Below are 23,283 nucleotides of genomic sequence, written 5' to 3' on the forward strand. Positions count from 1 at the left end.
TATTCTTAAGTAAAGACCAGCCTCACCAGCACGCACGAATCAGATAGCTGGTATAAACATGAAAATTACATCTTAGAAGAGAAGCCACTGGAACCTCCCTTGTCCTTCCCAGACTAAAAGTCTGTGTATAAACAGGTATATTTCTGTATGATACTCGTGCCACGCTTGACCGGGGCGGGCAAGACACCATGCGAAGCTGCTCACAGAATAATGACAATATCTCTATGTTCAGTGCTGCACGAATTTGCCCAGTGCCGTCACATCCAGTGCTGAAAATTCATTCACAGCAGCAAGAACCGCAAGCCCCAGTTTAATCGCATCATCGTTACTTGGTGCCTGTAGTATGCGCACATCACATGACTCTCAAATGCCTTCATTATTAGGATTGAGAGAGGAAGGGAAGAGGACTACCTCAATGTTTAGGGGAAGAACAGGGTCATGGAGAGAGAGCCTCAGCAAGAACCACCCACCATATCCTGAAACCCGTACCTGTGTATAGTAGTATGCCATAAAATAAGCAGAAATCCAGCTTTCTCGCAGAAGAAAAACTATATATCAAGATCTATATTAATGTTTCGAAAAAAGAAATAAAAGAATATGGACATACGCCTTCATAGTTCTTGGGGGCTTTATGGAGATTTGGATCTTTGCTGATTGCATTCTCTAAATGTCTCAAGACTGATTCTCCATAGTCACGGAAGGACCTGTAGAGATATCAAATCACATCTTTAAAATCTTCACATGACTTCTTTAGTCATAGCTCAATCCTGTATGACCCACTGTGATAACATGCCAAACAAAAGGGGTAAAGCATTTAATTGAGTTACTGTCCCCCAAATCCTATTTTACCTATGGTGACCCATTGTTTTAGTCTTATAATAAAGCTAAACATTGTTATAGAATAGCCACCTCCAACATCTAAAAAGGATTCTATGTTACCATGAGTAAACTGATACCCCCAATCCTATTTTCACATTACAGCTCGTTTCCCTAACTAAACTTGGATGTTTCCATAAGCCAGAAACGATGCATTCGCAGTCAGTCTCAGAGAATCGTAGTATTGGTTTACAACAACAACAACAAAGCATTTAAATCATAAATAAGTTAGGGTAGGCTAAAGTTAAAACCTAGCAGAAGCAATTAAGGTTCAGACACGTGAATAGCTGTTTTTCAAGCACTTTTACTTAAGGCTAAGTCTTTAGGTATATTCCATCATTTCAAGTCTCGTTTTATTGCCTCTACCCAAATCAACTTCGGTCTTTCTCTGCCTCTCTTCACGTTACTATCATGGCTTAGGATTTCACTACGCACCGGTGCCTCTGGAGATCTCCGTTAGACATGTCCAAACCATCTCAACCGGTGTTGGACAAGCTTTTCTTCAATTGGTGCCACCCCTAATCTATCATGTATATCATCGTTCCAAACTCAATCCCTTCTTGTATGACCACAAATCCAACGCAACATACGTATTTCCGCGACACTTATCTGTTGAATATGTCGTATTTTCATAGGCCAACATTCTGCACCATACAACATAGCAGGTCTAATCGCCGTCCTATAAAACTTGCCTTTTAGCTTTCGTGGTACCCTTTTGTCACATAGGACACCAGATGCTTGGCGCCACTTCATCCACCCTGCTTTGATTCTATGGCTAACATCTTCATCAATATCTCCGTCTCTCTGTAGCATTGATCCTAAATATCGAAAGGTATCCTTCCTAGGCACTACTTGACCTTCCAAACTAATATCTTCCTGCTCTCGAGTAGTAGTGCCGAAGTCACATCTCATATACTCAGTTTTAGTTCTATTGAGTCTAAAACCTTTGGACTCCAAAGTCTCCCGCTATAACTCTAGTTTCTAATTCACTCCTGTCCGACTTTCATCAACTAGCACTACATCATCCACGAAAAGCATACACAAGGGATGTCCCCTTGTATGTCCCTTGTGACCTCATCCATTACTAAGGCAAGCTGACCTTTGATGTAGTTCCTAATGGGGAAGTCATCCGTGTCTCCATCACTTGTTCGAACACTAGTCACAACCTTGTTGTACATGTCCTTAATGAGTCCGACGTACTTCGTTGGGACTTTATGTTTGTTCAAAGCCCACCACATAATATTTTTTGGTATTTTATCATAAGCCTTCTCCAAGTCAATAAAAACCATGTGTAGGTCCTTCTTCTCCCTATACTGCTCCATAACTTATCTTATTAAGAAAATGACTTCCATGGTTGACCTTCCGGGCATGAAACCAAATTGGTTTATAGAGACCTGCGTTATTGCTCTCAAGCGATGCTCTATAACTCTCTCTCATAGCTTCATAGTATAGCTCATCAACTTAATTCCCTGGTAATTAGTACAACTTTGAATATCCCCTTTATTCTTGTAGATCTATACCAATATACTTCTCCTGCACTCGTCAGACATCTTGTTCAATCGAAAATATGGTTAAACAGCTAGGTTAGCCATACTATAGGTATGTCCCCAAGGCATCTCCACACCTCGATTGAGATACCGTCTAGTCCTATTGTCTTACCTTCTTTCATCCTTTTCAACGCCTCTCTGACCTCAGATTCTTGGATTCTCCACACAAAGTGCCTATTGGTGTCATCAAAAGAGTCATCCAACTGAAAGGTTGTGTCCGTATTTTCACCATTGAACAATTTGTCAAAATACTTTTTCCATCGATGTCGGATCTCATTCTCTTTCACCAAGAGATGCTCCCTTTCATCCTTAATGCACTTAACTTGGTTGAAGTCCCTTGTCTTTATCTCACGAACCCTAGCCATCCTATAAATATCCTTCCCTCCTTCATTCGTACTCAAATGTTAGTAAATATTCTCATACGCTCTACCTTTTGCCACACTTACAGCTCACTTTGCAGTCTTCTTTGTCATCTTGTACTTCTTTATGTTGTCTACACTTCTGTCATGGTACAAGCGTCTATAGCATTCTTTCTTCTCCTTAATAGCCCTTTGGACCTCCTCGTTCCACCACCAAGTATCTTTAGGCTCTCCTCCACTTCCTTTGGTTACTCCACACACCTCTGAGGCCACCTTCCGAATGTTGGTTGTCATCTTCTCCCACATGTTGTTTATGTCCTCTTCTTCCTTCTAAGAGCCCTCTTTGATAACCCTTTCCCTGAATACATTTGACGTCTCCCCTTTCAGTTTCCACCACTTTGTTCTTTCAATCTTATCTTGTTTATCCCTATGGGCACGCACCTGAAAACAAAAGTCTGCCACCAAAAGCTTATGTTGAGAAACAACACACTTCCCTGATATCACCTTGCAACCCAAGCATGCTCATTTGTCCTTTCTTCTTGCGAGGACAAAATTAATCTGGCTAGAGTGTTGTCCGCTACTGAAGGTCACTGGATGAGATTCTCTCTTTCTAAAGAAAGTGTTGGCTATCATCAGGTCAAAAGCTACCGCAAGATCACACATTTGGTTATGGAAAATTCAAAAAAGATACCTACCATATTTCTTTTTTTTCAGTTTCCAGAAAAAAATTCACCAACTGCAGTTAATAAGAACGTCTCATGTTATCTGAGCTAACTTATCATTCATTCACATAGATCGTTCCTGTTTAAGTGCACAATACTAGAAAACTACTAGTGCACCAATGATGTCCTTGAGAAATAACCAGAAAAACACTTCAGAGTTAACATACCCTCCTTTCAAATCTGCATGATTCTGATCAATCTTCAATCTTATCTCAGCTGTCACAGCAGCTTCCTCAAGACCCTAAACCAAATCAGTCAAAACTTTACTACCAATACTTGAACTCAGTGTTCTAGCAGCAGCAAGTTTATTCAAAAGTTTGGCCTGAGGGAAAAGGAGAAATTCAAGTCTCATAGTTGCAAAAGAAGATGCAGTCCTAGTTTTTTATGAAACCACGAAAATAGCACGCCACAAATTTTAGAAGTATTACGAGTCACTCTAACAAGGACTAGCCTCATACATCTACAGATCATATATCATTTATAGATTGAATGTGTGAAGAACATAACTTCATGGACACACTTCTTTACCAGGTAATACAAAAGACAAACTTTCCTCATGCATGAAATGTCAAAGTGATTATCCATTATTCATATTATCCCCCCTTGCATTGTTCGCTAAGTTCAATGAGTAGTAGACCAACGGTCCTTACCATAAGGTATGCTCCATCATCAAGCCAGTGGTTCTCTTTCAGTGCTCCATGACCACTTGTTTCCATGGCCAAATGTGACTCCTCACCGATAGAATTCTGATAATTTTCCATATTCTAAATCTCATCCTAGTGCTAGTTAATTAGGGGGAAATCCAGGGACTAACTCAATTACATAGAAAGTATAAACTAACCAGACGAATGGCCTCATCTATTACATTCTTGTACCCTCGTTTGAAACAGTGATGCTTCCCTCCTTAAGAAAAAAATAGATAAGTAAATGATTATTTACAACAAATCACGACATTGTGAACAGTACATACTGAGTTTATTTTCAATAAATACAGTCAATCCATCTTAAGTCACACTATCCGTCACAACTGTAGTTCCTGGATGCTAGCACCTGAGCAATGGATTAGTTAGTGGCAATTAATAAAATAGTACAAAATAAAACATTAAAACTGCAACACAGAAAAGAATCTTACTTCCTCAAGAACTATGGCAGCCATCAAAGCAATCAATCGGTTACGGTTCAACTCACGACCACTCGAATCAACAGCAGCAGACCGGCAAAAGGTAAGGTTTAGGCTCCAACCTGTTAGACGTAAGCAGAACCTCAAAGACTAGCTATATTGTACCTGTCGACATCAGTATCAAATATGATGCCTAAGTCTTCCTTGTTATCAATAACTGCTTGTGTAATATAGACTGCATTGCAGTTTTGCCCTCAGGATTGGGAATGTGATTGGAAAACAAACCTAAATATGTGGTGTATAAGAAATGGGAGTAAGGCCAAAAGTATTATAATTGCATGAAGAAAACAATAAGCTATTACCATCAGGCTCAAGGAATTGACTTCCAGTAGTAACAACTCCTAATGGTTTGAGTACCTTATCCTGATACAAACACGACAAACATAAAACCATTTTTTTATCAATAGCTAGTTGTTTCAGGAGTATCACTCCTATGTATTCAGTGGAGAGTTTGGCACTGTAAAAAGAAAATCAAGCAAGGAAAATTGTGGAACTTTGAATTGGCAAATTACTCTAGGATGGAGTTTTAGAAATGGATCGATACTGACTTGCTTTATACAGAGCAGATTGAAATTCTCGACTGAACATTTGAAAGAACACGCTAATTAATGGGGGTAACTGCCTTGTTTCGTGGGAAAGGGTCCAGCGGCCACTGGAATATGGAGGACTGGGGATTCTTAATTTGGAAACTTTTGGCTGGGCATTGCGAATTCGTTGGCTGTGGGCTCAGAAGACGGACCCGACCAGACTCTGGGCTGGGCTCCAAATTCAGGTACCCAAAAATGCTCATGCTTTGTTCAACATGGCAGTGGATTCGATTGTGGGAAATGGTGAATCCACTCATTTTTGGAAGGACAGATGGTTACATGGCCACACCATCTCGGAGTTAGCACCTAATCTGATCAAGGCCATTCCCAAGAGAACGATCAACAGACGGACGGTGGCTCAGGCCCTTCCTAGTCGGTGTTGGGTGAATGATATCAGAGGGGCGCTACTCTGTCCAGCTGCTGGTGGATTACCTTTATATTTGGGATCTAATGGAGGGTGTGGCTCTAAATCATGATGTTCCTGATCAAGTGAGGTGGAAATTAACTCAATCCGGAGTTTATAGCAGCAAATCGGCTTATGCCGCCTTCTCGGTCGGAACCATAAAGTTTGCTCCTTGGAAAAGGATTTGGAAAAGCTGGGCTCCTCTTCGTTGTAAGTTCTTCATTTGGTTAGCAATCAACAATAGGTGTTGGACTGCTGACCAGCTTGCCAAGAGAGGGCTGCCTCACCCGGAGGTCTGTCCTTTTTGCGATCAAGAAGAGGAAACCATTCAGCACCTTATGATTGGCTGGCTTTTACCAGGCAGGTTTGGCACTTGATCTTTTAGTCTCTAAATCTGTACTCCCTGGTGCTCTCAGTTTCAGAAGTTCGTTTCTCTAGATGGTGGAGAAAAGTTGTAAGGTCTGTGCCAAAGGAGATGAAAAAAGGCCTTAACTCCTTGATCATTCTAGTAGCATGGGAAGTCTGGAAGCATAGAAACTCTTGTGTTTTTGATAATGCTGGACCTTGCACTTCGGATCTGCTTCGGAATGTGTTGGATGAGTGTAATTTATGGGGCATGGCTGGAGCTTATAAGCTCCAGCAACTTCTTGCCAGGTTGCTGACCACCGCTGTCTAGGCTGAGGTTTGTCAGGTCGTGGTCTTGTGTGCTTTGTGGCACGTCTGTAAGCTCCTGTGGTGTGGGTGTGTGGGGTTAGTTCTCGGGTGTGTGGCGCGTCTGTAAGCTCCTGAGGTTTGTCAGGTCATTGTACTCTTATTCTTGCTTAATGAAATGACACGCTCTCCTGCGTCATTCGAGAAAAAAAAAACATTTGAAAGAAAATTGAATGTTAATGTTATCTGCTATCCTATATGGTTGGAAATTGCATGTTCTGAGGGGGGAAATGGTTGAAAATTCGAACTTAAACAATTTGATTTCTCTAGCTGTTACATTAAGGGTCTGTTTGTGGCTGCTGTGCCGTGCTGCACTTATTATTTGAGGCTGCTATATAGGAAGCAAATAACTGAACATGGCATAGTTTGTTAGGGAAATCTAATAAAGTCTTTTATTTTTTGTGGCAGCTATATAGGAAGCAAATAACGAAGATATCATAGATTGTTAGAGAAATCAAATTAAGTCTAGATAAAATGTGTTACACAACTGTTGAGTTGTTGATTTTCTCACACTTGTTGTGTAAGATGAAACATATTAACATGCAAGATAGATTAGAATAAAAACAGTTAGCCAACATTAGTATTTTTAAAAGAAGTTCTACCAAACAAGATTATCAATAATATATCTCAATGCCAAACAGAGCCTTATCAACCTATTAAACTGCAGAGAGGAGAGTGTGAAGCATTTCAATAGACTGATCAACCATTTGACCGAAGGTAATGATATACAACATAACAATGAACCAAGGCTAAAAAATGTACATTGCTACAGGACTTTGGAAGTGTAACACATTACCACAAAAAAACCACCAGCACCATTCCCTGCATCAACGATTATATGCAGTCCCTCCAATGGTTTTTCTAAGGCCAAAGAAAAAAAACATAACCATCACAAGTTGTTTCATTAGTTTTTTTTTTCTGAAGCCTATAAGTTGTGTCATATTATCACCCCCATGGACAATAGATTTGTTTCAACACATGTAGAAATTTATTACCCAGAAACAAACAGATAATTTCTGCTGTGTGTAAAGAAGTGCAGAAAATAAACAACTAGAATATAACATAGGATGGTGTCTACAAATCATAATTATAAGATAAAGAAAAACTCAAACAATGAGTTGGTATTGCAACAAATCGTAAGGGCTTGTTTAGATGGAAGGGGATCTCCTCACCTTCTATCGAAACAGGCCCTAAGGGGCTAAAAAGTGCAACTGGAGGACGAAAGGCATAACTAACTGAATTTGATTGAGCACACAAAAGTAATCAAATAGATTGCAGAAATTATCAGTGGATAACTGGATATGAAAAGTTAATGTAAGTGTCAAACAAGAAATCCAACAGTGTACTAGTCTAGTAAGTCAAAAATGAGTTTTAAAATATAGCACATGAAAGCACCTTTGTCTCTAGCAAACAATGGGTTCAGAGTGAGCGCTAATAGCTGACAGAAATTGGAAGTCGTTAAAAGTAGGAGGGGGCTAAATTGGACTTTTCCTATGATACAATGATGCCTTATTTGGTTTAAGAAGGTAACAATAATCAAATGATACATCTGAGAAGTTCTACATTTCTACATATACCAGAGTTAAATGAACTGATTTTCTTAAATCTGAAAACAGATGAAGTCATTTATTACCAAGATAGAAAATCAGAGATATTGAAGTCCCACCATTGCACATAAGGAGATATATAAATTCTCTCAGAAACATCCACTAAGATACTGGCAGTTATGGATGTCATGAATCCTGTTTAGGTTCATGCCGCAATTAAAAAAAAAAGTTTGGCATATCAAACAAGTGTTGGACCATCCAAGGTAATCAGATTAGAATGTAACAATGATCAACCATGCTCAAACTAAATAAATGAAACTCCAATGGATGAAGAAAAATAGTGTTAGTGACATAACTCATGTGGCAAGTAGCAAGTTTGTATGCCTTTGCAAAGGCCTTGCAATTCTGTACATATAAATTTGTTTCAAAATGGTCCACATCAAACTACAGAAAATACCTGTTATCATTATGGCTCCATCAACAGGTATATGACTTCTCTCATCTTCCGTAAGTGTACTGTTGAACATTGCAGGTGTTGAAGCCAATCTATATACATGCAGAATCCATTGTCAGAACTGAATATCTGTCTTCTTGTTTTGAGCTGTTAGATTACTAGGTAACGAAGTTATGAGGAAACTATCAAAGCAGAGGAGCTATTGAAACCATTTTATATGGCTAGAATTATGCATTGTGGATTCCAAAGAATTGATGTGTGAAATTTATCAGGGAAAGAATCCACATGACCAGGGAATCAACGAACACACTTCTGGGTGTCTAAATTAGAATGGCCCTATAAACATAAAAGATCTTGCATAAATGTATGTAAACAAAAATAAAGGTTCAGCTCACTCAAACTGTAGGATATCATGTCCAGCAGAAGTGATTCCATGAGTAACTGCATTCTGGCAACAATAACTTGTTAGTGGCTAATAACACAAAAAAAAGGCAAGCGTGCTGGTCAGACATAGTAAACTTGTCAGATCTGAATATTTTTTGTTTGGTTTTTATCATAAAGATGCATTTATAATTAATTATTTATAAAAACAATGTGAAAAAAGAGTTAGAAGTAGAACATACTAACAAGGTGAATGTAAATCAGATCACTGACAAATCCTGTAAACTGCAAAGACAACTCTTGCCTTGAGGCATAATGCATCTATTACTGCAAAGAAGACAACTCTTGCCTTGAGGTATAATGTATCTATTTGAGCGGAAAGGTGTACTTATGCTACCCCCACCCCACCACCACCACCACACCATCAAACACACAGACATATACATGTTTCCTTAGGCAGATGCTGAAATAGGAGCCTACTTCAATTATTTTATTTAATTACGCCTGCGTGGCCCTGATACCATATTTAGTTGCATACACCAAACAGCTAACTCCGCCTATGTTGTCTCAACATAGCCGGTCCCAAGCCCTGATAAAGGAGGAGGGTTGTGATAGACGTGGCAAGCCAACGTTAAATCTAGCCATTCTAATGGAGATGAAACCCGAAAGAAAACCGTTGGGGCGTAACCCTCTTAGCGGCGCACCATATCGGAACCCGGGTATAGTGTTAAATGAGCAAGGGCCGGGTCGTCACCCCCGTGACGCGTCGTGTCGCGATCTGGGCACGGTGCCAAGTGAGCAAGGATCGGGTCGTCGCATCCTTAGTGGCGCGCTACATCGGCGCCCAGATGTAGTGAAAAATGAGCAAGGGTCTTCACATCTGAGTCGATGGGTGCGAAGGGTAAGAAAGTTAGTCGAACCAACTAGAATCCGTTTAGGTAGTTGGAATGTAAGGTCGTTTACAGGTAAGTTAAGAGAATTAGTTGATACCGCGACTAGGAGGCATGTAAATATATTATGCGTTCAAGAGACTAAATGGTAGGGTCAGAAGACGAAGAAGGTGGACAATACAGGTTTCAAGCTTTGATACACAGGGACAGTTGCGAATAGAAATAGAGTAGGAGTTTTGATTGATAAAAGCCTCAAGAATAGTGTGGTGGGAGTGAGAAGGCAAGGAGATAGGATTATCTTAATCAAGCTTGTCATTGGTGATATGGTCTTGAATGTAATTAGTGCGTATGCCGTCCAAGTAGGCCTCGACGAGAGTGCTAAGAGACAATTCTGGAAAGACTTAGATGGCCTGATTAGCGTTGTACCTAGTAGTGAGAAGCTTTTTATAGGAGGAGATCTTAATGAGCATGTAGGTACTACAAGCATATGTTTCGAGGCAGTTCATGGAGGTTTTGGATATGGTAGTAGGAATCAGGAGGGGGAGGAAGTTCTAGACTTCGCGGTAGCTTTTGACCTGATGATAGCCAACACTTTCTTTAAAAAGAGAGAATCTCATCTAGTGACCTTTGATGGGATAAGTCTCTGTGTTGGCTGTTCTTTGTGGGGCTGCAGCATATGGTCCTTGTGGCTGCATGGTGGTCTTGCTGCCCATCAAGGACAGCATCCTTGACTGGCTAGAACAGCATCTTAACATCTAGGACAGCATCTGTTTGAGGACAGCATATTAGCATCTAGCATCTTGGCATATGCTTGGCTAGCTAGCAGCCTATAAATATGTATCCCCAACCCCTCAGGTTGGCATGGTATTTTGTGTGAGAAATAAACCAGAACAGAAAATTACTCCAACTCCTAGTGTCATCCTCTCTCGATGAGAGTAAGAATTCTGCTACTACCCAGAGTAAGAATTCAATGACTAACAACTGGTATCAGAGCCGTACTATCCTATAGCCTGAGCATCTCCTGCTCATCTCCTTTCCCGACCTCGCAACAGCCCCAACACCGGCTGGTTACCGAGAAGGTTCTCCATCGTACGGTACCGCAACGGCTCGCCGTCGTGGTATGCGTCGATGCGCTCCTTGTCATGAGAGAGCGGAGTAGCAAGCTCAACCGGGCTGTGCTCGCGAGCTAGTGTTGGAGTAGACGTGCCCGGAGAGGTGCCTGTCGGTGCTGGAGTGCATGGCGGTACCGGCTGTGGTGGAGCCAATGAAGAACTCATCGTAGCCGAGGTCCTGGCTGGAGAGCGTGGTGCTGTTAGAGTAGCAGGCGCCGGGGTTGATGGAGGCTCGGGGACTAGGGTAGACACGCTCATCGAAGAAGAGCTGTCTACTCCCCCAACTCCCTCAAAGTGGATGTACTCGATAGTGAAGTCGTCATACATCGGAGTCGAGCCGTCGTCCATCGTCTTGTCCCATGCCCATCCTCGCCCTTCGTCGAACACAACGTCGTGCGCCATGCGCACACGCTGTGTCTTTAGGTCGAGGATGCGGTAGGCCTTCGAGCCCTCTGCGTAGCCAATGAACACTCCCGGAGTACTCCTGTCATCGAGCTTGCTGATGTGGCCAAGCTCCTTGGCGAACGCGAGGCAGCCGAAGACCCGTAAGTGGGAGACCGCCGGCTTACACCAATGTCAAGCCTCGTATGGCGTCCTGCCATTGAGCGCCTTGGTAGGCGAGCGGTTGAGGATGTAGATGGCCGACACCACTATCTCTCCCCAGAAGACAGCCGGCATCCCCCTCTGCTTGAGAAGGGCCCGAGCCATCCCCACAACCATCTGGTTGCGCCGCTCGACGATGCTGTTCTGCTGCGAGCTATACGGTGCGAAGTAGTGGCACTGAATGCCCTCATCAGCGTAGTACAATGTGAATTCAGCCGCTGTGAATTCGCCGCCGTTGTCGGTGTGCAGCACACGTAGCTTATGGCCGCACTCCACCTCTGCAGCAGCCTACGAGCGCCTGACGGCATCCGCAGCCTCTCCCTTGTTGCCGAGGACCATCACCCACATGTAGCGGGAGAGGTCGTCGACGAGCAGTAGGAAGTAGCGTCGTCCTCCTGGTGTGGCTGGTGTCACCGGGCCACACAAGTCCCCATGCACAAGCTCGAGCCTCTCCTTGGCTCGAAAGCTCACCCACTGGGGAAAGGGGAGTCGTCTCTGCTTCGTCAACACACAGACATCGTAGAGCTACTCCACATGGTCGAGGCACGGCAGGCCTCACACCATCTCTGTGGCACTGAGCCGCTTCAGGGCCTCGAAGTGAAGGTGCCTGAAGCGCTCATGCCACTACCATGCCTCGTCATCCCGACGAGCAGCGAGACAGAGAGGTTGTGCCACCTGCACGTTAAGGACGTAGAGTCGATTTGTGCTTCTAGATACCTTGGTGAGAAGGCGGCGACAGCGATCCCAAATCCTCATGACTCCATCCTCAACCATCACGCGCGAACCATTCTCATCTAGCTGTCCCAAGCTGGTGATGAAGTTCCTCAACGCAGGGATGTAGTAGACTCCGGTGAGCAGCCTATGCTCACCAGAGACGGCGGTGAAGATGACGGAGCCGACGCCCTTGATCTCCATGCCGGAGGCATCCCCAAACTTGATGGAGCCTCGGACACTAGAGTCAAGCTCGGTGAAAAACTCCTATCAATAGGTCATGTGATGGGTGGCGCCGGTGTCGAGGCACCACCCATCAGTCTTGTCATTGCTAGAGCTATCGTCGAGGAGGGCATGTGCTTTTGACTCGTTAAGGTGGAGGAGAGCCACTGCGGCCGGTGCCGCTAGAGGTAGCTCAATGCTTGCATGTGCCATGAACAGAGCCGACTCCCCCTCCTCTGCCTATGCGACGTGGGCCTGGCCGCGTTGTGGCTGTCGACAATCCTTGGCCCAATGGCCAAGCTGGCCGCAGTTGCGGCAGGTGTCGTCTCATGCTAGCTTGTGCTTGCTGGCGGCGCCGCCCTAGGTGCCTCCACGGGCATCACCCTCGGCACATCCTCGCACCCCAGCCTAGGCATCTCTATGCGCCTTGCGTGGCTTGCCACACTTACGGTTGCCTATCGCGGAAGAAGGCTCCCCCTTCTTCTAATCACCTTGGCAGGCAGCCCACTGCTCCCGAGTGAGAAGGAGCTTTCCACCAGTGGTGATGGGCCCTGAGAGGGACTGTGGCTCATCGCTACCGATGACCCTGAGGCAACCTATCGCCTCCTTGATCGACATCGTGGAGAGATCCAGCAGGGACTCGATCGAGCGAGCCATCTGCTTATACTTCTTGGGGTCACAGTAGAAGAGCTTTTCGATAGCTCTCTCCTCGCCATAGGTGTCATCGCTGAACTGCACCATCTTTTGCAACAGAGTGTTGAGACAGAGAGCAAAGTCATCAATGTCCTCACCTAGCTTGAAGGCCAGGTTCACCCACTCCTTGTGAAGTGCCTACAGTGTGGACTTGTAGGCACGGTCACTGCCGATGCGTGCCGCAGCGATGATGTCCCAAGCCTCCTTGGCAATCCATTTGTTGGTAAGCGAGAACTACATCTCAGACGGGACTACAGCGATGAGGGCATCCGCGCCCATCGATCCTGGTCGTAGTTGATGTCGCCGTACCAGACTGCCTCCCACATGTGCCACACCTAGAGCTTTACCCTCATCACCACAACCCACTCGACGTAGTTGGTCTTAGTGAGGGTAGGCCACCCACCGCCGGGGCCGACGTCCCTGACAATAGCCTGGAGCCCGTGGTAACCATGGTACCGATCTAGGGAGAGAGAGCCATGCTGCCTATGAAGATCGCGCTCTCCATCGACCCGTCTGTCACCGTTGCCATGTGTGCCTCCTCTAGGAGCGCCACTGCCATGCACGCTTCCTCTAGGGGCGCCACCGCCATGCGCGCCTCCTCTAGGGGCGCCGCCGGCGTGTCCGTGCCCATCTGGGCTGCCGCCACGCTCATGGGCGTGCGTGGCTGCCCAATGCGCCGCCTGCGCTCGCGCTGCCTCCCTCCCCAGTAGCTCAAGGTCCATCACGGCGCTGTCGTCAGCAGAAATGGAGCTGCTAATGCTGCCCCACAGAGCCTCAACCTTTGCTGCCGCCACATGCACTGCATCCGCCACCGCCGCTGCTTTTGCCTCTGCTCTAGCTGCTGCCAGCTCCACCGCTGCCAGCCTTGACGCCCTTGCCACCGCCGCTCACTCGTGTTCCTCTATCGCGGCAAGTTCGGCCTCCTGCCAATGCCGCGTGCTCGAGGCGACCGAGCGCTGAGACTGCCCTACGAACATGACGTGCTACCGGGGGGGCTACTGCGTGGGGAGAGGGCTGCTTCAGACGAGTGCGCAGAGGGAGAGGAGTGAGTAGGAGTGGCTGGAGCTGCTGTTGCTCCCAGCTAGGGCTGTTGCACGGCTGGGAAAGGAGATGAGCAGAAGATGCTTAGGCTATAGGATAGTACGGCTCTAATATCACTTGTTAGTCGCTGAATTTTTACTCTTGGTAGTAGCAGAATTCTTACTCTCATCGAGAGAGGATGACACTTGGAGTTAGGGCAATTTTCTAGTTTACTTCTCACACAAATGTCATACCAACCTGAGGGGTTGGGGATACATATTTATAGGCTGCTAGCTAGCCAAGCATATGCCAAGTATATGTCAAGTTGCTAGATGCTAATATGCTGTCCTAAAATAGATGTTGTCCTAGGTGCTGTCCTAGATGCTAAGATACTGTCCTAGATGCTAAGATGCTGTCCTAACCAGTCAAGGATGTTGTCCTTGATGGGCAGCAAGACCACCATGTAGCCACAAGGACCATATGTTGCAGCTCCACAAAGACCAGCCAACACAGAGACTTGATTGGGATGTGGTTTAACCAGGGTGGAATTGTTCACTTGAATATGCATCATGATGAATATACTCTTTGGGCAGAGGCAGATATATTCACAGCCTAGGACCAACACCACATGAAGGCTGAAGTGTTGATTTCAATTTACAAATCCGCTAATTGATAAAAACAGAAAAGGGACCTCATGTGGGACCAGACCAATTTTGGACCATACATGCACCACCATAGATATTCTGTGCTTTCTTCTCTACATCCACCCCTTGCCCCACAATGCTGGCAGTTACTAACATTATTATAGATAATGCTGCTCCCAGCCACCTCATATAACTTGAAAGGTGCATCACGAATCAACAGTTACTAGTCTTCTAATAAGGTATCATTCTTAAGTAATTTATTTAAATTTAAACAACTTTACAAGCATAATGAAGGATATTCAAGAGGTTGTTGCAAACTTTCTGCCCTTTTAATTTCAAACATAACTAGTAACCTTGGGTGTTAGGTCAAATGGACTAGCATAACTAATTGGCAGAAGCAAGGATCATGTACTCAGTCCACAGAAACAAACAATTAACGAGAAGCAGCATACATATTCAAATATGTTAAATATTCGGTCATGTTAAGTACACTTATCAACAATTCTGATGGATAAGTCTCTGTGGTTTTTTTGTGTGGGGCTACAGCTGTGCTCCTTGTGGCTGCATGGTGAAGGATAGCATCCTTTACTGGTCCTTGTGGTCTTGCTGCCCAAGGACAGTACAACACCCTTGACTAGCATCTTAGCATCTAGGACTAGCATCTAGGACAATATCTAGGACTAGCATCTAGGACAGCATCTTAGACTAGCATCTTGGCATATGCTTGGTTGGCTAGCAGCCTATAAATATGTATCCCCAACCCCTCAGGTTGGCATGCCATTTGGAAATAAACCAAAAAATTGCCCCAACTCCTAGTGTCATCCTCTCTCGATGAGAGTAAGAATTCTGCTACTACCAAGAGTAAGAATTCAGCGACTAACAAGTGGTATCAGAGCCGTACTATCCTATAGCTTGAGCATCTACTGCTCATCTCCTCTCCCAGCCACACAATAGCTCTGGCTGCGAGCAGCAGCTCCGGCCGCTCTTGCTCACTCCTTCCCCAACTCGTCTGAAGCAGCCCTCTCCCCATGCAGCAGCCCCCCGGTAGCGCATCATGTCCACAGGGCAGTCTTAGCGCTCGGTCGCCTGGAGCATGCGGCGTCGGCAGGAGGCCGAACTTGCCGCGATAGAGGAATGTGAGCGAGCGGCGGCAAAGACCGCTGTGGCGGTGGTAAGGGTGTCGAGGCTGGTAGCGGTGGAGCTGGCAGCAGCCAGAGCATAGGCAAAAGCAGCAGCGGCGGCAAATGCAGCGCGTGTGGTGGCAGCGGAGGTCGAGGCTCTGCGCAACAACATCAGCAGCTCCATTTCCGCTGACGACACCGCTGACGTGGACCTTGAGCTGCTAGAGAGGGAGGCAGCACGAGCACGGGCGGCGCAATGGGTAGCCGTGCACGCCCACAAGCGTGGCAACAGCCTAGACAGGCGTGGACACGCTGGCGGCGCTCCTAGAGGAGGCGCGCACGGTAGTGGCGCTCCTAGGGGTAGCCGCGCACGCCCACGAGCACGGCGACAGCCTAGATAGGCACGGATGCACTAGCGGCGGCATTCCTGGAGGAGGCGCGCACGACAACGGTGGCGGACGGGTTGATGGAGAGCATGGCCTTCACAGGCAGCATGGCTCTCTCTCCCCGGATCGGTACCGATGGGTCGATGGAGAGCGCGGCCTTCACAGGTAGCGTGGCTCTCTCTCCTCGGATCGGTACAATGGTTACCACGGGCTCTAGACTGTTGTCAGGGACGTCGGTCCCAGCGGTGGGTGGCCTACCCTCACCAAGACCAACTACGTCAAGTGGGCCGCGGTGATGAGGGTAAAGCTCTAGGTGCGGCACATGTGGGAGGCAGTCCGATATGGCAACGTTGGCTATGACCTAGATCGATGGGCGCTGGATGCCCTCATCGCTGCAGTCCCATCCGAGATGCAGTTCTCACTTACCAACAAGCGGACTACCAAGGAGGATTGGGACGCCATCGCTGCAGCACGCATCGGCAGCGATCGCGCCCGCCAGTCCACACTATAGGCACTTCATAAGGAGTGGGAGAACCTAGCCTTCAAGCCAGGTGAGGACATTGATGACTTTGCTCTCCGTCTCAACACTCTATTGTAGAAGATGGTGCAGTTCAGCGATGACACCTACGACGAGGTGAGAGCTGTCGAAAAGCTCTTCCGCTGTGTCCTTGAGAAGTACAAGCAGATGGTTCGCTCAATCGAGTCTCTGCTGGATCTCTCCACGATGTCGATCGAGGAGGTGATAGGTCGCCTCAAGGTCATCGACAGTGATGAGCCACAGGCTCTCTCGGGGCCCATCACCACTGGCGGGAAGCTCCTTCTCACTCGGGAGTAGTGGCTTGTCAGCCAAGGTGACCGGAAGAAGGGGGAGCCTTCTTCTGCGATAGGCGGCTACAAGCGTGGCAAGCCACGCAAGGTGTGTAGAGACACCTAGGCCAGGGCGTGAGGACGTGCTGAGGGTGATGCCCGTAGAGGCGCCTAGGGCGCCAGCAAGCACAAGCCGGCACGAGACGACGCCTGACGTAACTACGACTAGCTTGGCCATTGGGCCAAGGACTGTCGATAGCCATGACGCGGCTAGGCCCACGTCGCACAGGTGGAGGAGGAGGAGCCAGCTCTGTTCATGGCACATGAAAGCATCAAGCTACCTCCAGCGGCATTGGCCATAGCGGCTCTCCTCCACCTTAATGAGCCAAAAGCACATGCCCTCCTCGGCGATGGCTTCGGCAATGATAAGACTAACGGGTGGTGCCTCAACACCGGCACCACCCATCACATGACCAGTCGATGGAAGTTCTTCACCGAGCTTGACTCTAGCGTTTGAGGCTCCATCAAGTTTGGGGATGCCTCTGGCATGGGCATCAAGGGCATCAGCTCCGTCATCTTCACCGCCGTGTCTAGTGAGCATAGGCTGCTCACCAGAGTCTACTACATCCCCGCGTTGAGGAACTCTATCATCAGCTTGGGACAGCTGGATGAGAATGATTCACGCGTGGTGGTTGAGGATGGAGTCATGAGGATTTGGGATCGTCGTCATCACCTTATTGCTAAGGTAACCAGAAGCACAAATTGACTCTACGTCCTCAACGTGCAGGTGGCACAACCCCTCTATCTCGCTGCTCGTCGGGACAATGAGGCATGGTAGTGGCACGAGCATTTCGGGCACCTTCACTTCGAGGCCCTAAAGTGGCTCAGTACCATGGAGATGGTGCGAGGCCTGCTGTGCCTCAACCATGTGGAGCAGCTCTGCGATGTCTGTGTGTTGATGAAGCAGAGGCGACTCCCCTTTCCCTAGCAGGCAAGCTTTCGAGCCAAGGAGAGGCTCGAGATTGTGCACGGGGATTTGTGTGGCCTGGTGACACCAGCCACATCAGGAGGACGATGCTACTTCCTGCTGCTCATCGAGGACCTCTTTCGCTACATGTGGGTGATGGTCCTTGGCATCAAGGGAAGGCTGTGGACGCCATCAGGCGCTCGCAGGCTACTGCGGAGGTAGAGTGTGGCCGCAAGCTACACGTGCTATGCACCGACAACGGCGGTGAATTCCTGGTGGCTGAATTTGCATCGTACTACGCTGATGAGGGCATTCAGCGCCACTACTCCGCACCGTATAGCCCATAGCAGAATGGCATCATCGAGCGGCACAACCAGACGGTTATGGGGATGGCTTGGGCCCTTCTCAAGCAGAGGGGGATGCTAGCTATCTTCTAGGGAGAGGTGGTGGTGGCGGCCATCTACATCCTCAACCGCTTGCCTACCAAGGCGCTCGACGGCAGGACACCGTACGAGGCTTGGCATGGGCGCAAGCCAGCGGTCTCCCACTTGTGGGTCTTTGGCTGCCTCATGTTTGCCAAGGAGCTTGGCCACATTAGCAAGCTTGATGATAGGAGCACTCCAGGAGTGTTCATCGGCTATGTGGAGGGCTTGAAGGCCTACCGCATCCTCGACTCAAAGACACAGCATATGTGCACGGCGCACGATGTTGTGTTCGACAAAGGGCAATGATGGGCATGGGACAAGGCGGTGGACGATGGCTCGGCTCTGACGTACGACGACTTCACTGTTGAGTATGTCCACTTCAAGGGAGCTAGGGGAGTAGGCAGCTCTTCTTCAGCGAGCGCGTCTACCACAGTCCCCAAGCCTCCACCGACCCCAGCGCCTGCTACTCCGATAGCACTACACTCTCCAGCCAACACCTCGGCTACGATGAGTCCTTCGCCGGCTCCACCACAGCTGGCAACGCCAGCACTCTAGCACTGACAAGCACCTCTCCGGGCATGTCTACTCCAACACCAGCTCGTGTCGAACATAGCCCGGTTGAGCTCGCTACTCCGCTCTCTCACGACGAGGAGCGCATCAACGCATACCATGACGGTGAGCCGTTGCGGTACCATATGATGGAGAACATTCTCAGTGACCAGTCAGTGGCGAGATTGGTGCCTCATGACCTAAGGACTTGGAGGCGCAGTTGCACCTTGCATGTGTCGATGGCAAGCCTCGGCCATTTGCAGAGGATGAGAGACATGCAGCATGGCACACTGCGATGCAGTTGGACATTGATGCAGTTGAGAAGAACCACACCTGGGAGCTTGCTGACCTTCCTCATGGTCACTGCGTGATCACCCTTAAGTGGGTGTACAAGCTAAAGAGGGATGAAGCCGATGCCATTGTCAAGCACAAGGCTCGCTTGGTGGCACGAGGTTTCGTGCAACAGGAGGGGGTCGACTTCGACAACGCCTTTGCTCCCATGGCACAGATGGAGTCCGTGCGACTCCTCCTTATGCTAGCTGCCTAGGAGGGCTGGCGTGTTCATCTAATGGACATTAAGTCTACGTTTCTTAATGGTGACTTGAAGAAGGAGGTCTACGTGCACTAGCCACCGAGATTTGTGATCCCCGGCAAGGAGGGCAAGGTGCTCCACCTATGCAAGGCCCTCTATGGCTTGCGGCAGGCACCGAGGGTGTGGAATGCCAAGTTGGATTCCATGCTAAAGGGGATGGGCTTCGAGCAAAGCCCGCATGAGGCGCCCATCTACCGATAGGGCAGTGGAGGAAATGCTCTGCTGGTGGGTGTCTACGTTGATGACTTGGTGATCACCGGCACCAAGGATGTGGAGGTGGCGGCATTCAAGGAAGAGATGAAAGGCCACCTTCCAAATGAGTGACCTGGGGCCTCTCTCCTTCTACCTAGGAATTGAGGTGCACCAAGATGACTCTAGGATCATGCTTCGACAGACTACCTATGCCAAGCGAGTTGTTGAGCTAGCTAGGCTCATTGATTGCAACCCAACTCTCACTCTGATGGAGGAGAGGCTGAAGCTAAGCCATGATAGCATGACGGAGGAGGTGGACGCTACGTAGTACCGGCGTCTTGTGGGGAGCCCTCGCTACCTCACCCACACATGGCTGGACTTGGCATTCTCCATCGGCTACGTTAGTCGATTCATGCAGCGACCGATGATGGAGCACTAGCAGGCTATGAAGAGGATCATCCGCTACATTGCAGGGACTCTTAACCATGGCCTCTATTACCCTAGGTGCCCTAGGGCAGTACACTTTGTCAGGTACAGCGACAGCGACCATGGCGGTGACATTGACACCAGCAAGAGCACGAGCGGGATCCTCTTCTTCCTCGGCAAATGCCTCGTTAGCTGGCAGTCGGTCAAGCAGCAGGTGGTGGCCCTGTCCAGCTATGAGGCTGAGTACATAGCGGCCTCCACCGCTTTGACTCAGGCGCTCTGGCTCACTCGACTGCTTGGTGATCTCCTCAGCAGAGACACTGGAGCGGTGGAGCTTAGGGTGGATAGCAAGTCCACTCTGGCCCTGGCAAAGAACCCCATTTTCCATGAACGAAGTAAGCACATTCGGGTGAGGTACCACTTCATCCGAGGCTGTTTGGAGGAAGGGAGCATCAAGGTGACCTACATCAACACCAACAACCAGCTTGCGGACCTGCTTACCAAGTCCCTTGGGAGGATCAAGTTCCTTGAGCTCTGCTCTAGGACCGGGATGGTTCAACTTTCCCACAAGACGATGCACAAGACTTAGGGGGAGAATGATGGATAAGTCTCTGTGTTTTTTTTGTGGGGCTGTAGTTGTGCTCCTTGTGGCTGCATGGTGAAGGATAGCATCCTTGACTGGTCCTTGTGGTCTTGCTGCCCAAGGACAGCATAGCACCCTTGACTAGCATCTTAGCATCTAGGACTAGCATCTAGGATAGCATCTAGGGCAACATCTAGGACTAGCATCTAGGACAACATCAAGGACAGCATCTTAGACTAGCATCTTGGCATATGCTTGGCTGGCTAGCATCTTGGCATATGCTTGGCTGGCTAGCAGCCTATAAATATGTATCCCCAACCCCTCAGGTTGGCATGGCATTTGGAAATAAACCAGAAAATTGCCCCAACTTCTAGTGTCATCCTCTCTCGATGAGAGTAAAAATTCTGCTACTACCAAGAGTAAGAATTCAGCGACTAACAAATTCAGAGCCTGAAGGTATCTTAACAAACTGCTAGCTTAATCTTTTTCTTTGACATGTTGATACAAATATTGAATGAAAGGTGTTCTTAGCCTAGCAAAGAATGTTTTCTCGCCATAATGAATGCACAACAATGTTTATGTTTATGTTCCTTGTTCTCAATGACAGACAGCAAAAGGTGTCCAACCTCATTCTTCTCTTTCCCCTTACAAAGGGCACAGGGTGGGGTAGGCATCATCCTATCCTTTACTATAACCAAAGGAAACATATAGATTATAGAGTTTTCTATAGCCAGTATTTGGACTTCTCCTTTAAGTAATTGTGAATGGAACAGATAGGAGTGGTATTCAAATATCTACTCTCTACATAGTATTAAAAGAAATTCTTCCATAAGCCATTCCTTACACCCAATGAAAGGTGTGTTCGAGCTATTCCTGCACCTCTCCCAAGGCTAGCCATGACTCAACCAACATTATTAGATGTTATGATCATCTAAAGGCCAAGATTAATTCAAAGAGTCCATAACAAATACGACAACGGTCACAAGCGCCTGTCATGGCAAATTCCCGGCCTGAGCCTAAGTTTTCGGACCTAAGGTTCGTGTGGGACGTACGTGTTACTAGGTCAAGCCGAATGTGGCCTAGCTCGCTAACTTGTTTTTTGTTCTCTTTTAACTTAAGCCATTGGGTACATAGGAACAGGCTGAGAAAGAGTTTTATGTTTAAGTTCCAGGCTTCATTCTACAATTTTTAGAGCAATGCTTTAAATATATACAAATAAACATTATTGCCTAAAAATGATATGTAGATTTCCCAAAAAATAAGTTCAGACCATGTTTATTGGACTTGGACATGCTAAGGGTCTTTCTCCTTCTAATCAAATAATACCAGTTTCTCTTTCAAACAGTTCCTCAGATTTCTGAGAAATCTTTGAGAGGAATAACGTCCATATGTATGCCCCCTGTTCAGCTATGATATCTGAAACCCACGCTCAGACCCTCCTGAACCTTCCGAGGCTTAGAGCATCTCCAAGAGTACCCCATATCCCTTCCCCATCCATGTTTTTTGGAAAGAAAAAAAAAGAAAAACTCATCTCCAAGAGTACCCCATATCCCTTCCCCATCTTTTGGCAATTGGCAAACAGGCCAGCATCGTGCGTAAAAATACGTGCAGCCTTTTTCGTGCGCATCGCTCTTCCCCGTGTCGTTTCCTTGTTCCCGCGACACCACGACCCACCTCCTCTCCTATTCAACATCTTCGTCGCCGGGAGCGACATGATGGCGCTGACCGTGGTGTGGGCGATGGCCGAGCTGCTCCGCAACCTGAGTGTCATGGCCAGGCTACGCACGGAGATTAGGGACACCCTTGGAGGCAAGGACACCATCGAGCAGGCTGACACGGTGGGCCTGCCGTACCCCCTCCAGGCCATGGTGAAAGAGGCTATGCAGCTACACCCAGTGGTGCCTGTGCTGCTGCCGCACAAGGCCGTGGAGGATGGGGTGGAGATCGGCGGCTACACGGTGGCCTAGGGCTGCATGGTGATCTTCAACTCATGGGCCATCATGCGTGACTCGGCGGCGTGGGAGAGCCCCGACGAGTTCATGTCGGAGTGGTTCTTGGGCAGGGAGCTCGACTTCCATGGGAAGCAGCTGGAGTTCGTCTCATTCGGCTTTGGCCATAGGTTGTGCCCTAGCCTACCCATGGTGGAGCGGGTCGTGCCACTGGTCCTGGCATCGCTGGTGCACGCGTTCGAGTGGCAGCTGCCGACCGGCATGTTGGCGGACCAGGTGGACGTTAGCGACAAGTTCACCAACACCAGCGTTTTAGCCTTCCCTCTTATCAGAAAGCTGTGCCTCTAATCATCAACTAGCTACTAAACAATATACATGATTTAGACATGGACAGAACACACTTGGTGGCCTGTTGTGCCTGGCTACCGGCTAAGAGGTCTTGGCGGCTGGCTAGGAGGCACCAGGTAGCCGATTGTGGCTAGCTGCCACCGGTTCCTGCAAGCTGGAGGTCAGTAGGATGGTGTCAGTGCAGGACCCACGAGATACCCCACAAGGAAGGGAGAAGATCTAGTCTAACTAGGATTCTTCCCCTGTAATCTTAGTAGCAGTATTATTCTGTAATCC

The 23,283-nt window shown here is 47.8% G+C and overlaps 3 pseudogenes; 2 read left to right on the plus strand and 1 right to left on the minus strand.

Annotated features, from left to right (window-relative positions):
• Window positions 1–222: 222 nt before the first annotated feature.
• LOC136548452 (uncharacterized) lies at window positions 223–11,171 on the minus strand (annotated as a pseudogene).
• A 1,425-nt stretch (window positions 11,172–12,596) lies between these two features.
• Window positions 12,597–13,708, plus strand: LOC136548453 (uncharacterized; annotated as a pseudogene).
• Window positions 13,709–22,425: 8,717 nt separating this feature from the next.
• On the plus strand, window positions 22,426–23,018 carry LOC136548455 (oryzalexin D synthase-like; annotated as a pseudogene).
• The last annotated feature ends 265 nt before the right edge of the window (window positions 23,019–23,283 follow it).

Source organism: Miscanthus floridulus, chromosome 4 (genome assembly GCF_019320115.1).
Source record: "Miscanthus floridulus cultivar M001 chromosome 4, ASM1932011v1, whole genome shotgun sequence".
Classification (NCBI taxonomy): Eukaryota; Viridiplantae; Streptophyta; class Magnoliopsida; order Poales; family Poaceae; genus Miscanthus; species Miscanthus floridulus.